This window comes from Ursus arctos, unplaced genomic scaffold (assembly GCF_023065955.2).
Source record: "Ursus arctos isolate Adak ecotype North America unplaced genomic scaffold, UrsArc2.0 scaffold_23, whole genome shotgun sequence".
Taxonomy (NCBI): domain Eukaryota; kingdom Metazoa; phylum Chordata; class Mammalia; order Carnivora; family Ursidae; genus Ursus; species Ursus arctos.
Window position 1 is genome coordinate 17693527 of NW_026622908.1, and position 16222 is coordinate 17709748.

Here is a 16222-nt window from a genome sequence, read left to right on the forward strand (position 1 = left end):
AAAAAATAAGACCATGAGCAACAGAATGCTGAGAGTTCACATTAATCTAGGCTGACTGCATTTTCATCTAAAATGCTCCTTGACAATCACATCTATGTTACAAACAACTTGTATTTCCAAAATCAATGGGATTGAAAGCAAGTCAGCATGTTTTAAATACACACCTGTTGTTTATTACATGAGTGTTGTTTATATTTGTGCACATACACACTCAAGCATATATATCTATATCCTTGAAAAAGGCCAAGGAGAAGAAATGAAACAGTGAACCCATTAGAACACATTTGATATTCAGCTCCTGAGAAATTTTCTTTGATATCTTTAAAGGAAATAAAGATATTACACCTACTTTCCATTTAAGCAACTGTTATTCCACAAATCTTGAGGAAAAACTGATGTCTATAAAGATACTATAGAATTTTAGTTTTGTGTTTATTTTTCACTGAACTCAGGAAAAGAACAAGAGAACCACAATACTATGTAATCGAACAACTTCTGCTAGTAGCTACATATTAAAATCTCTTAGGCTTTTGCTATGAAATTAAGCAAAAAAAAAAAAAAGTTAAGTATTACCCAATGTCAATATTAATGATCTCTTCACATTATAATCACTGTACTTGCAAAATTAATAATAGCTTAAAAATAGAGGGTTTGCTCATTAACTAAAGTGAAGAATAGAAAATTTTATCCCAAGATAAAATGCAAATAGACATTGCTATATATTGATAATAATTTTGAAAATTCATATTTGGTCTTCAGATATATAATATACCTGGTTTCTATTTTTAACAGACATTTTGATTTATAAAGGCTTCCATGTCAAACATACACATACATACACATAAATGCTGCAGTATAATGGCAAGCGGTCATTAAATATTTGTGAAATTATCTAAATTATAGCACCTATACTCTTAAAGGGATACTTATAAACCAATAAAATATTTTTAAGTCCTTGCAGTGGCAAACTTGTAGGGGGAAACAAATGTTATACATATTATCCACAATAGGTGAGACATGGAAACAACCTAAATGTCCATCAATAGATGAATGGATAAGGTGAACTTCGTGCATACACACAACTGACTATTTTCAGCCTTAAAAAAGAAGGAAATCCTGCCATTTGTGACAACATAGATGAATTTAGCAACGTTATCCAACAAATATTTAGCTGTTCCACTGCATTTCCTTTACATTATGCTAAGTGAAATAAGCCAGGCACAGAAAGACAAATACTACATGATACCACTTATATGAGGAATCTAAAAGAGACTCACAGAAACAGAGAGTAGAAGGGTGGTTGTTCCAGGATAGAGGTAGGGGAAAATGGGGAGATATTAATCAAAGGATACGAAGTTTCAGTTACACAAAACACATAAGTCCTAGAGGTCTACTGTAGAGCATAGAGCCTAAAGTTAACAATATTGTATTGCATACTGAAAAATTTACCAAGAGGGTAGAACGTATGTTTTCTATCACAAAAAAATAATAAGTTGAAGAGGCTAGGAGGAAAATTTTTGGAGGTGATGGATATGTTTATGGCATAAATTATAGCCATGTTTCATAGGTGCATACTTATCTCCAAATTTGTCAAGTTTTATACATTAAACATGTACAGTTTTTGTATGTCAACCACATCTCAATAAAGTAGTTTAAAAAATATTATACAAGAAAATATTTGCCCATGACTAACCAGTTATAAAATTAGTCTCTATTTACACACTTAACAATAGATTCTATTTCCCATATTAGGGCACCATCTCTGTTGGTAGGTCCCTCCTACATTTAACAATGCAGTGAAAAAGTAGCTCAAATTAATTTCCAGGAAAAATTAAAATCTTGCAAAGATGTAGTGTTTTATGAAGTCTCTAAGTGGGATGTTGGATGTGATTGTTAAGTTTCTTGAATTACAGATTTCATGAAAAATTCAAATCAGGTAGAAATCTATCATTTAAGAATTGAAGAAAGAATCCACATGGGTGATGACATAGCAGGTGATTCAAAAGCATATTTTAATATCAAAAGAAAATTCTTGTATATTTTAATGAAATTTTTATAATCATGCTATGAAAGTAAAAAAAAAAAGGGAACATTTAGGTTTCCTTATTTTTATTTCCTTATTTTTCCTTTTCCTAAAAAAGACTCACAGCTTCATTTAGAATCTAAATTTTATTAAGTAAAAAATGAGACAGGATGCTCACTTTCACCATTCCTATTCAATATTGTACCAGAAGTCCTAGTCATAGCAATCATAAAAATAGATAAATAATAAATGGCATCAGAATTAGAAAGAAATAAAATTGTCTCTATTCACATATGACTTGATTTTATATATAGAAAATCCTAAAGACTCCACTGAAAATGGTGAGATCTAATCAACAAAATCAGTAAAGTAGCAGGATATAAACTTAACAGAAATCAGTAGTGTTTTTATGCACTAACAATGCATAAATAAAAAATAAAATGTATCCCATTTACAATAACAACAAACACAATAAAATGCTTAGGAATAAATCTAACCAAGTAGGTGAAAGCCCTCTATGTTGAAAACTATAAAACACTGATGAAAGAAATTGAAGACACAAATAAATATAGAGATATCCCTGGCCCATGGGATGGAGGAATTAATATTGTTAAAATGTCCATACTATCTAAAGTTATCTATAGATTCAATGTAATCCCCATCAAGATTCCAATGTCATTTTTTAAAGAAGTTGAAAAAACAATCCTACAACTTATATAAAGGACAACCACAAATGACCTTGAATAGCCAAGGCAATTGTGAGAAACAAAAACAAAGCAGGAGGCATCACACTTCCTGATTTCAAACTACATTATAAAGCTATAGTACTTAAAACTATGATACTGGCGTAGAAACAAACCAATGGATAAGAATCAAGAGCCCAGAAATAAACCCAAGCATATACATTAATATGTTATTTACTAATATTTACTCTCATTTGTTAAAGATAAAATCTTATTTTTTTTCAAATTTATTAAAATATGTTGGGTTCTGTTTTAATGGAATCATTAAAGGACGTCCCTTCCTACCAACTGTCCTCAGATATTTCCACAGTGCCCTTTGGGAAGCCACTCTATCTTGGTTTCCATTTCATTATTGTATAAAAGAAGGGATTATACCACGTAATATCTAATTTCCCTTGTAAATCTAGATTTTAATTAAATAATCCTGCCAATTATCTCATCATGTTTCCCTTCATATACGTTCTTTCATTTCTACAGCTGCCATTTTGTTTCTTCTTGGACCATATGACTCCACACCTTATTTCTTTTTTTCATACCTTATTTTAACAGTCATTACAGAAAGATCTACTGAGCAAATTTAGACAATTTCAAGAAGTAATCATACACTAATATAAGTAATGTTTCCTTCTTTAATTAGTGATTATCAAATAATTTTGATTGCTGTTTTATGAAGACATAAGAACTGCTTTAAGCTATAAAAATGTTCAAGGAAGCAGTTTATCATAATGGTTCAGGGCATGAGTTTTGGAGTTAAACAGTCCTCAGATTAAAGTTCAGTTAAATGTTAATTAAAGGAATGTCTTTGGGCAAGTTAAACATCTCTAAGTCCCATTTTTCTTAACAGAAAAAGTGAAATAAAATAGTACTAATTAACATTAATTGAGTGATGGATTAAATAAGATACTGCTTATGAGATATACACAGTGACTACCCAGAACAGAGAAATCACTCTATAAATAATAGCTATTGTGAGTTTCATGATAAAGCTATGATTATGATGTACTTTCTTTCTTTTTCAATTCATGTATAGTATATTTGTAAATGGATTGTTTCTTGCAATGGGTGCGGAACCAAATTGAGTCCCATTAATTTGAACATTACAAGACTTCTCTGACAGTTTTCTAAGGCTTTAATCATCAAGCTTTTCTCTGACAATTTTCAGGTGGAAAAAAATGTGTCAAGTAATTTATCCACATGAATAACATATATCAGTGTAACCAGGGTAATATTCAAAACACTTGTCAGTGGGGAACCTGGGTGACTCAGTGGGTTAAATGTCTGCCTTGGACTCAGGTCATGATCCCAGGGTCCTGGGATTGAGTCTCACATTGGGCTCCCTGCTCAGCGGGGAGCCTGTTTCTCCCTCTCCCTCTGCCCTCTACTCATGCTTGCTCTTTCTCTCTCTAGTCCTCTCTCTCTCTCAACTAAATAAATTAAATCTTAAAAAAACAAAACAAAAATACTTGTCAATACTGAATCCTGGCAGTCAGTTATTAGCAACAATATGTTTGTATCAAAGCATACCAACTGGATATCCTTAAATATTACATATATATACTTTCTCATCTCTCATTATCACTAACCACTCATATTACTCACCATTTTTATCACAATCCAGTTTTTTTTGTTTTTGTTTTTGTTTGGTAAGGTTGGAAGTTGTATACAGTTAACAGGCTCCATTACCTCATAGTATACTTGGAAATGAAGCAAACAGATATCCTGGGGCATCTGGGTGACTCAGTAAGTTAAGCCGCTGCCTCTGGGTTTCAGCTTGGGCCATAATTTCAGGGTCATGAGATCCAGCGCTGTGTTGGGCTCCATGCTCAGCGCTGAGTCCACTTGAGATTCTCTCCCTCTCCCTCTGCTCTTACTCCCACTCCCTCTCTCCCTCAAAGAAAAGAAAAGAAAAGAAAAGAAAAGAAAAGAAAAGAAAAGAAAAGAAAAAAGAAAAGAAAAGAAAAGAAAAGAAAAGAAAAGAAAAGATATCGCATCCACTCAAACCTATATTAAGACTAGTAAATCATACATGGTCCCTTCAGGAAGTAGCATAGTCACATTCATAAGAAAATTATAAGGGATGCTGGAGAACCATGAAACTAGTAATTGTAGAGCTTCTGCAACCTCTAGACCAGAAACTGGGGACAAGTGGTACCCAGCATGAGGATGGACAGTTCTATAGGGAGGGTCATCTTTAGAGGAACAGGGACGTTTCATGGAAAAACAGCCTGAGCAACATCCCAGGGAAAGATCCAGGGGACATAAAACCTTACCTTTTCCGTCTCTTCCTCTGATCTCTTGCCATGACTTCTTAATTGGCCAAACGTTGTGTGAACCCAGAAATCAAGGGGGCTCAGTCTCTTCCACTGTGTCCATAAGGTTCAGACCCTTCAAAAAAAAACAGAATGGAGGTCACTGGAGAATAGGTCTGAAGGACAGAAAATAGACACTTGATAAAACTAGCTTGTATTTTTCTATCTCATTTTCTTAAGAAATATTTAACTCTGAGACCCAACAAAACTAATGATGTTTTTGACCTAGGTTGTGCTCTGACTCAAACCCTCACAAAAGGGCAAATCTCTAAGAACGGAATAAAAATGATATCATCTGTCATCAGACTCTGCTATAGGCATTTTTCCCTTAGAAACGTTAAATTTCTACCATTCCTAATATTTCAACATTAACATTATATATTAATCTAGCCTTCCTACTGATACTAGAAGAGTTAAAAACTTAGATCCTCCAACCCACTACAAAGATGTATTTTCCTTAAATCAAAAAGAGCTACTGCGCACTTTGAATTGGGACGGCACATTCTGTGCTCACATGAGTAATTGGCTCTGATGCTACCAGCTGAGTGCTCTTATGAATTTTAATAAAATATTATTAATTCCAAATGAAAGTAATCACTTTGCTGACATTTATTATTTAATGTCAGTCACTGACTCCATACTTTGCCCTCTAGGGAAACTGCTACAAATTGCAGAAATAGTCCACTAGAAAAAGAAGTTCCAACATACAAATAGGGGAGTTAATGGAGCAGGAAAAATTTGCAATACTCTGTGAACACAGTAAACATCTTTCAAGAACAGTGGTAGCTAAATGATTTTTTAGGAGGCCGGGCACAGCTGGGCTCAGACAAAGTTGTTTATCAGGGAGGAAGATGAAGGAAATACCCTTGGAATTTCTCAAATAAAAAGAATCTACTCCCTTTGAGGTCTATGGAGTGCAGGAGTGATGTTGTTAAAGACACTGTAAGAATGAATAGAAAAATCTAGAAATTAGTCAAGGCAATGGGGTGTTACAGGACCTTTCTGCCTGAGGTGAATAGAAGTGTATTTTATAATGATAACCAGGTAATTCTCCACAGTATCCAAAAATCTCACAGTAAAATCAAATGAGAGCAGAGTCTCTGGATCTCAGAATACCCTCAAACAATTGGTGTGAGGAAGGCCAGGTAATCAGCCTAAAACATCAAGGAACCAGTATTGATGATCTACTGTGAGGAACATCATTCTGCACCTGCTACCTCAATATACCAATACTATCATTTTCTTTCAAGCAGTATGCATTTTCTTTTCTTATTGATAATACCTGATTCTAAAAATCCAAATCAGAAAGTTTGGAAATCGAGACATGGACTTCATGTCAAATATTGAATATTTGATTGAATTTCCACTACCAAAATGAAATGAGCTGTATTACCTGTTATGCCTCAAACTCTGACCCTTCCTAGAGAACCTTAGAGATTCAGCATTCACCCAGTGACATCACTCTGAATTAGGATTTTTTCTTCCAAAAGGGATAGCTTTATTGAAAAGCCTCTTAGACCACAGGTGACCAAATATTCAAGAACTACCCAAAAAGGCCAAAATACCCCTCGGACCCTCCCAAGGGCTCAAAGCCTTCATTTTCCTCCTGTCTATTCAAGTTTGAAAAATGATCAACAGAATGGAATCTACTAGGGTAAGACGTTGACTAATCCTGTCTTCTTGATCTTATGACAACTATAGAAAAACAAAAGATTCTGTAAAAGAAAAACAGAAAAATCTGTTTTCAACAACCTGAACGTTCCAAAATTTACATCAGGAGGGGCTTAGTACTGAAATTTTAAGTCCTAGAAGGGACTATTTCTAAACCATCTACATGATCAACTTTTGACACAGAAATCTTGGGTAATCTAGTAAAAAAATAATAATAATAAAAAGAAATCTTATGTAATCTAGTAACTATGTTAACATTCTCTGTGTCTAAATCCTCACTGCAGCCACAGAGGAAACAGGAGTCATGTCAGAAAACTATCTAAGGGATTTAGACACCCATTCCAATGAAAGCCCAAGTAGAAGATAAATATTTAGCACCAGTTTTGAAGGACAAATAGGAAACTCAGAAATACTGTTATTGCACTGAGTGTGGATATAGGGAGCAAACTAAAATCTCTACTCATTTGAGTAAAAATGATTCTTTTAAGCATCAACCAAAATCTTCCTAAATTTTCAAGACCTGCACAACAAGAAATAATAAAAGTTGGCTAAATCACGATTAACATTTTTAGTGACAGACTTATCCATACTTAGGCTTTTAGATTTCATTGTCACCAAGACTTTCCTGGAGCAGAGACTAACCCTATCTTTATAGCCTCGTAGAATTCCTGCACTTGAAGGTGTATTAGTGGATATCTAATGTTATTGGTTCTCAATCTTCACTATGCATCAGAATCAGCTTAAAAGATTAAAGAAATGGCACCCTGGCCCCACTCTTGGAGGTTCTGGTTTAGTTGCTTTGGGACGGGGCTGGTCACTGATATTATTTTTTGTGTTCCCTAGATAATTTGGTTGCACAATGAGGGCTGATAACTACTGGTCTAGTTGAACCTGACTCACCCACTTCATAAGTAAGAGAGGGGCTAGAGAAGTTATGTGATCCACACAGAATTACCATGAGTCAGTAGAAAGAACACAGGATTTGTGGTCAAAGATATGGATTAGAATCATGGCTTTCTTGCTGAATACTTATATGAAATTGAGCAAATCACATCAACTTTCAGTTTCAGGATACTCACAAGGAAAGTGAAAAAAAAATTCATGCTTGACTTATTTCACAGGGTTGTTGAGAGACTCATCATAAAATTAAGCAACATAAACTATGTAAAATTACTTTGTAAAATGTAAAGTACTACACACTTATTAGGGATTGCTGTTTTGTGTAGTAGAGGCAAGACTAGAAGTTTCTGCTATCTTCTAGTTCTGTAACTTATTAAACCATTCTCTTTTTATATCAGTGATATATTAAAGTACTACTTATCAGGCATTATATAAATCAGCACATAGTATTAACTGATTTATCTCCATTCAGTGGTGATTAATTTTCATAATCATAACTGAGATGCTCCATGAGTTCACTATTCAAAGTATGTTTGGTCCAAGAACGATAAGCGTTGGCACCACCAGACAGCTTACTAGAAATGCAAATCTCATGCCTCACCTGCGACCTACAGAATCTGCATCTTCAGCTTAGTAAGATCTCTGGGTGATCTGAGGCACATTAAAATTTGAAAAGTACTGTTTTACAAGATCTCAAAATGTCTTTAGTATGATGAAACTAGGTTCAGTGCCATATGAGCGATTCTTTTTCCATTTTAATTCTTCAAAAATTAGAAATGCATGTAATATATATATGTGTATAAAGAAGCGTGATTCTATCTGAAACTATTGGATTAAGTAAATGTCCCTTTTCTCTGTGTAAGCCGAATAGAGCATTTATTACATTAATCAAACTCTCTTTAGATTTCTCTTCATAATAATCAATTCTTAGCAGCAATTTAGATTCATTTGAACTAATCACTATTAGGTCCTATGGAGGCTTAGGGACTCAAGATTCTCATTTTAGATGAGATTTTATGAATAGAAGTGATTAGACTCCATATGATCAAAGTCCCTCATTGACTAATACTTGCCTTTCTCCCATTCTCCAAAGCCACAGGCTCATTTTACCCAGTGCAGGTTGAAACTAATTTGTGATTCTAAGGGGTGACCAAAGCATGCAGCTTATTGTTTGGATTACATTTTCTTAGGGAAGATGTGTCCTTGATGATTTTAATTCAATCAGAATATTGCAATTTGGGAGGATTTAAAGGAGGAGAATATGGTCTCATTGTTCAGGCTTCAAAAAACAAGAGGAAAGAAAAGAAGTAAATAGTTTTGTCTTTTATTTTTTCCCTCAGAGATGCTATGTTCCAGTTAATTACCCTGTCTTAAGTCATTCCCTAGGCTCTGCACAAATTAGGAATGTCTGAATGGAAATTAAATAAGGTGAAATCTTAACAAATGGCAGTTACAACAGTTACTCAACCATCACACAGACTCTGCATAGTGAGTGACTGGAAATTTTCGTGCAAACCCAGATTTCCCTCCACATCTAATTGGGTGTAAATTGGTGCCTATTTATAGTCGATCTATGAATAGATGTCAGTCCAAAAGGGTCATGGACTTGAGGTATATTGCAAGAGGCTTTTGATGAATTTGTTTCCACAGCAGGTAATGATTGTTGAAACGTGTGGCCACAAAACGTGAACAGGGCAACAAGATGTGGCAGGAAAGATGTTTCCTAGAGCATCTTTTAAACCTTTTGTGAAATGAGCCAGCGGTAAGGAAATTCAAAGTGATCCACAGGGCTCTGTTGGAGGAAGGGGAATAGGGGCTCCCACTCTGTGCAACTGTCAATTTCACTTTGAAAGGTATAAGCAAAGAGAGAGAATCTTAGGCTCAGACAAAAGGTAAAAGCTTGTTCAGGAGGATGAATTTGTTTGAATAAATTTCATCCTCCACTTCCACCCCAAGGAAAATACTGATTGTCAGCTATTAAACATAGGAACCTAGTCAATATTTCTGGCATAGTTTTCTGGAATTTAACTAGTAGTGAATGAATCAAATAATGCAAAATGTACAGCCTTAGTGCTAGAGGTAACATAACCAGCTTTGAATAGAGCCAGGCCCGTTTTACATTAATTCATGTAAGTCTCTATTGTGTCCTATGTCCTTTTCAATTCAAAACTACATGGAGCTAATTTTTTTCCCACTTTCTGGAGGAATATTTCATGCTAAGGCAACAAGAAATGCTCGTTGGAACATTCACCAATGTCGTCACTTTGTGTTCTCAATGAATCTCTCAGTGCTTCCCCATCCCTGTTCCAGTCATAAAGACTCCTCTCTGTCGGGGATTTAGAAGCATCCTGTACAAACACATTCTTTATGGCTACGAGTGTGTTCCTCCTCAGTTTATCGACAGAGATGATCTATCAAATGTAGTGCAGGGGGATGACAGAATGGACATTTATAATTAGCAATAAAAAAAAACCAAACCTAAAATGCTCAGAAGTTTCCCTGAAATTGGAAAAGCTTCTAGAAGTTTTCACTTGTCAGTAAATATATTAGGAAGCACTTGAGAGGTTCTAGGTACAGTTTCATTCTAACTAGCTAGGTTTCGCAGGCCATAAAACCACCTAAGTATTCCAGCTTCAGGCAGAGTAAAACAGAAAGAGAATCAAACAGGTTTCCATTTCCATTCCTGATTCTGGCACTTATTTACAAAATATCCTCAGATCCTTTGATATCCTCACTTATAGGGGAACCTGGGTGGCATAGCTGGTTAAGTATCTGACTCTTGGTTTCCTCTCAGTTCATGATCTCAGGGTCGTGAGATCAAGCCCTGCATCGGGCTCCCTCCTCATCATCATGGAGTCTGCTTGAAATTCTCTCTTGCCCTTCCCTCTGCTCATGCTCTCTCTCTCTCTCAATGAATAAATAAAATCTTAAAAAAAATATCCTCACTTATAAAATTTCCACCTTGGTATGTTACTGCAATAATAAAATGAAACACTATAACACATTTAGAATGGTGCCCAGCACACAAATTTTTCAATAAATGCATTTTTTGATTTTCTTATTTAAAAAATAGCTCATAGCATTTTCAAGATGATAGAGAGACATAAATTGCATGCAAATAAACACCACAAAAAATTGGCTATGAAAATATAATAAAGGACACACGGGAGTGCCCATATGCTATTTGTGATTGATAACTCTGATCCCATTGAGGTTGAAGTTCTAAGTTGATTTTGAATATACCAAGTATCACTGAAAAGTGGAGTGTCACAGAAACCCAAGCTATGTGTCCAGATTTGTTCTAGAATTTCTGTCTGTCAATTCATATGTCTAGCATCTCATACATTTTGGAACTAAAAAAGCTGTTGCTCTTGAAGAATAAAATTAAATTTTGATCTGGAAATTTTTAAATCAATGGCACATCTATCCGATGACTAACTAACATCTTGTGGGACATATGGATATAACAATACCTCAGCTCCTTTGCAGCACTGCATACTCAAACACAGCATATGCCAGCACAACCTAGCTTGTATATCTTCTGAAACTCTGATATTCTGCCTGTACGTATCCATAGAGCTAGACTAGTGACCCAAATAAATACTAAAATACTGCTATACATTTGGCAAAGAGTTAGCTACTGCCCTGAGACTTTAAATGGCCCACCTACTCCCACAGCATTCCCGTGGAAACCCTATATATCTCCACGATCCAGCCACTAAACTCATTTATGTTTCCAAGGTTCAGCTCTGGCACTAGTGCTAGAGTCTGTTTAAATTGATTAGTGTCCATGTTGTATTTATTATTAAATAGTTGTGCCACTTATCCATCTGTGTCTAGGTCTTTGCCCTATTTCTCTCCAATACAGAACAGAATAGCACCAGTAGCTTATTGCCTTCCACAACTGCTTTGATTTCTGCTGCTCCCATTCCTTCTGCCATTCCACCGAACCTTGACAAACATGGTATTGATAGAGTCTGATAATAAATTTCATTTTTTCCCCTCAATTTTACCTCCTTTTAAGTCTCTTTGGACCCTTCTTTCCTCATATAGGAAGAGTTTGAGAACTTTATCCTACTTTACTGCATGGCACTGACCTGTCCTTCAAAGCTTTCTAGTTTTTTTTCCCCCCAGTTTAACTACTCTAACTTCAATCTACCATAAGCATCACCATATCCATTTCTGTAATGAAGACTGGGAGGATGAGAGGTTATTCTTAGTGCTGTGGCAGGAGTCCTGTCTGGCATTTGTACTCTCTAAGAAATGCTAGATGTTTCTTAAAGGGTAGACATTGAGAGAGAGAAAAAGGAATAGTTGATCTTGGTTGGCTCTGTCAGAATGCCTTTCAGAAGGAAATGTAACAAAAACAAAACAACAACAACAACAAATGAGATGTAACAAAGCCAGGATAGATCATGGTCAATGGTATCATAGATTATGGCTGTTTAAAGGTGATCAGGGTTTTGGGGTTTTATTTTCTTTGGGGGTGTGATGATGAAGTTCTGTAGAACTGCAAGAATATTTGAAAATAGTGAAAGACCCAAGACTAAACGTCTTTGCCCCAGTTCTACACCTCCCACTCTAGCTGGCCTATCCATGAAAAGAGCTCCAATTTGTCAAATTCTATCCCAGTTCTCTCTGCCGTCTGCCGTGGTCTCTATTGACATCTCTGACTTTTTTTCCATTCACCTGGCTTCTGACTTATTTATTCTATTTTTTCCCCTCCTTCAAATGTGATAATTGATATAGTCATTCCAGAATGCTCCCACCTTTTGAGAACAGAGATCTGGATTTGCTCTATAACTCTATTAAATTTCTGTGACTCTTGAAAACTACCCTTCCCTCTTCTGCTTTCCATTTATTTCACTGGTTTTAAATAACTGTAACTCAACAAAATGTAACCTCCCCAAATTGCTTGTATTTATTACAGAATTATTCAACATTAACAAATTGAATATGAAATTATTCGATTTATGTAAACTAAGTTTTCCTATTAATAAATAAACCATTTATTTATTCTCCCAGGGTATGGAAAAAGGCCATAGGACCTTGACACAGTCTCTGAATTGGTCCATTAAATATTGTGTAGGAAGAATGAACTCTCTTCTTCCCCAGTGATTATACAGCCTCTGCAGATCAATTTTGGTATGAGGCTTCTTATCAGAGCAATGTCCAGAGCCTTCAACCGGAAACTTCAAGTTTAGAAAAGCAGAAGGACCTCATGTATCCTATAGCAGGAGTAAGTTATATTGAATATGGAAGCACAGAGATCTTAAGCCCTTTTGTGATGAACTGCCTTCCTTTGATTGTTTTCACACGTGTTATGATTTTATATGAAAAGTAACTAATCTTAATTTATTGATTCTAAATATGGTTAGCAAAGATGTTAGCACAATGACTCCTCCCATCTGGCATTGGTTTTCTGAATATACAAATTAGGGGTCTTCATGTGTTGATGCTGATACAGTGCTAAGCTAAAACTGAGATAGAATAATTCTAATTAATCAGTTAATGCTTCATGTTCTCCCCCATTTAACTAACTCTCCATCCTGGCCTATCTAAGTCTCAAAAATTAGTATGTCATTAAGTGATGCCAAAGGAAATCACACCTACTGATTTGGGTGATAGTCAAAAAGTGTTGCAATTTGAGCTATAATAGCTCCTTTCTAGTTTTGCAGTTTATATCATAAGACAAAATATCTTTCTGTGCATTTAGGCACAGAAAGGATAAAATAGACATCCATTATAAAATGTTGAATGGATTTTTCTTCTTTCAATCTCTAAACTTCATCTAAAAATTGGCTGATACATATTTTTTAATTTTTTTATTTAAATACAATTTCGTGAACATATACTGTATCATTAGATTCAGGGGTAGAATTTAGTGATTCATCAGTTACATACAACACCCAGTGCTCATTACATCAAGTGCCCTCCTTAACACCCATCACTCAGTTACCCCATCCCCCCACCACCGCCCCTCCAGCAAACCCTCAATCTGTTTCCTAGAGTTAAGGGTCTCTTATGGTTTGCCTCCCTTTCTGTTTTTATCTGATTTTATTTTTCCTTCCTTTCCCCTATGTTCATCTGTTTATTTCTTAGATTCCACATATGAGTGAAATCCTATGGTGTCTTTCTCTGACTTATTTCGCTTAGCATAATACCCTCTAGTTCCATCCATGTCATTGTAAATGGCAAGATTTCATTTTTTTAAAAGACTTTATTTATTTACTTATTTGAAAGGAAGAGAGAGAGAGAGAGAATGAGCAGGGAAGGAGTAGAAGAGGAGGGAGAAGCAGACTCCTTGCTGAGCAAGAAGCCCCATGCAGGGCTCAATCTCAGGACCCCAAGATCATGACCTGAGCTGAAGGCCAATGCTCAACTGATTGAGCCACCCAGGTGCCCAATTTCATTCTTTTTGATAGCTGAGTAAACTTATTTTTTTTAAAGATTTATTTATTTATTTGAGAGAGAGAGAGAGCATGAGCAGGAGGGGCAGAGGGAAAGGCAGAGAGAATCTCAAGTAGACTCCACACTGAGCATGGAGCCCAATGTGGGGTTCGATATCAGGACTGTGACTGAGATCATGACCTGAGCAGAAACCAAGAGTTGGTCGCTTAACTGTGCCACCCAGGCACTCCTTTTAAATGTGGCTCCTTGGGTCCCATCCCCAAAGATTCTGATGCAGACTTTCTTAGTAAATACAGCCCAGGAATCCAAAGTCTTTTTCTTTTTTAAAAAGACTTTATTCATTTGAGAGAGAGAGACAGACAGAGAGAGTACAAGAAAGGGGAGAGGCAGAGGGAGACGGAGAAGCAGACTCCCTGCTGAGCTGGGAGCTCGACATGGGGCTCAATCCTAGGACCTTCAGATCATGACCTAAGCTGAAGGCAGATGCTTAACCATCTGAGCCACCCAGATACCCCCAGGAATCCAAAGTCTTTTTTTTTTTTAAAGATTTTATTTATTTATTTGACAGAGAGAGAGAAGGCCAGCAAGAGAGGGAACACAAGCAGGGGGAGTGGGAGAGGAAGAAGCAGGCTCCCAGTGGAGGAGCCTGATGCAGGGCTCGATCCCAGGACTCTGGGATCACGCCCTGAGCTGAAGGCAGATGCTTAATGAATGAGCCACCTAGGCGCCCCAGGAATCCAAAGTCTTAACAAATATCCAGTATAATGTGAATGTAGAGTATGCACTGAGGAACACTTCACAAGGGACTCAAGGCTAATTCTAAGCAGGTGCTACTGACTTCTTCACTGTTTAGCAGATGCAGTCACATCCATTAAATATGCATTGTTGTTTGAGAAGAGAGACCAAAGAAATACAATAGAAAATCCAGAAATAAACCAAAGTACATATGGTAATTTGGTATTATATAGGTGCTCTCTCAAACAAGGGGGTGAAGAAAACTGTTTTAGGAAATTGTATCAGGACAAATAGTCATTTGAGAAGGAAAATAAATGAATTTGCACCTCCAACTTTATACCACACAAAGGGTAAATATAAATTGATTAGAAACCTAAATGTAAAAATAAAACCAAACAAGTAATAAAAAGAGAAAAATGAGTGTATTCCTTTGCAGTCTCTGAGGAAATCTCAACTATGGTTTGACTTAGAGGTAATTATTAAGTGGGGCATCTGTATTGCCCAGTCAGTTGAGTGTCCAACTCTTGATTTCAGCTCAGGTCATGATCTCAAGCCCAGTGTTGGGCTCCATGCTGGGAGTGAAGCCTGCTTAAGATTCTCTCTCTCCCTCTGCCCCTCTTCTCTCTCCCTCTCTTAAAAAAAAAATAGAAGTAATTATAAGAAAAAGTTAACATATTAAACAACATATTTTTTAACTGTCTTTGAGGAAATCAATATTACAGAAACAAAATGTGGGGGGGGGGGGACTCGTGTTATAAAGAGTTCCTAAAATTTAAAAGAAAAGAGAGAACAAAAACTGAATTCTAAACAAATAAATTATATAGACATTTCACAGAAAAAAAAAATACAAACAGCCATTAGACATTACAAAATGCTTAGGGAGTAAGCCGTGTTGCTCTCTGGAAGTGCTCCGGGAAGAGGGAACAGCAAGTACAAAGGTCCTAAAGCAGGAGCAAGTTTGGTTTTAACTAGGAATAAGTGTAGTGATTTCACTCACTGAGGCATAATAAGCAAGGGAAAGAGTATTTAGAGACTAGGGAATAGTTTGTTCAGAGCTCAGGTTAGGACTTAGGTTTTATTCTGAAGAAGGTGGGAATCCATTGGCTTCAAGCAGAAGAGAAATCTACCATAATATACATTATAAAAGGATCATTCTGGCTGCAAAGTGCACAATAGACTGATGGTAGATTGGCCCATATGCTGTTTATTGTACTATGATTAATATCCTTAAGGCAAAAACACAGAACTGTGACCTGTCTTGCCCCAAACTTTCCAAGAAATATACACATACACACTCAGAGGTTTCTTAAGTTCCAGAGAGAACTGGGTTATGATATGGCTCTGATGTACATTAGCTGTGCACCCATGACCAAAATATTCCACTAAACCTCAACACATCCTTATCTGTCGCATGGGTTAGAAACAAATAC

General features: G+C 36.1%; 1 long non-coding RNA gene across 1 annotated transcript in view; it reads right to left on the bottom strand.

The window, feature by feature from the left end:
• LOC130544666 (uncharacterized) overlaps positions 1-16222 on the bottom strand; it is an 805127-nt gene that overhangs the window by 240034 nt on the left and 548871 nt on the right. Inside the window, exon 3 of the long non-coding RNA XR_008961119.1 lies at positions 5037-5151. This is a non-coding gene — a long non-coding RNA (uncharacterized LOC130544666). The remainder of the gene's footprint in view (positions 1-5036; positions 5152-16222) is intronic.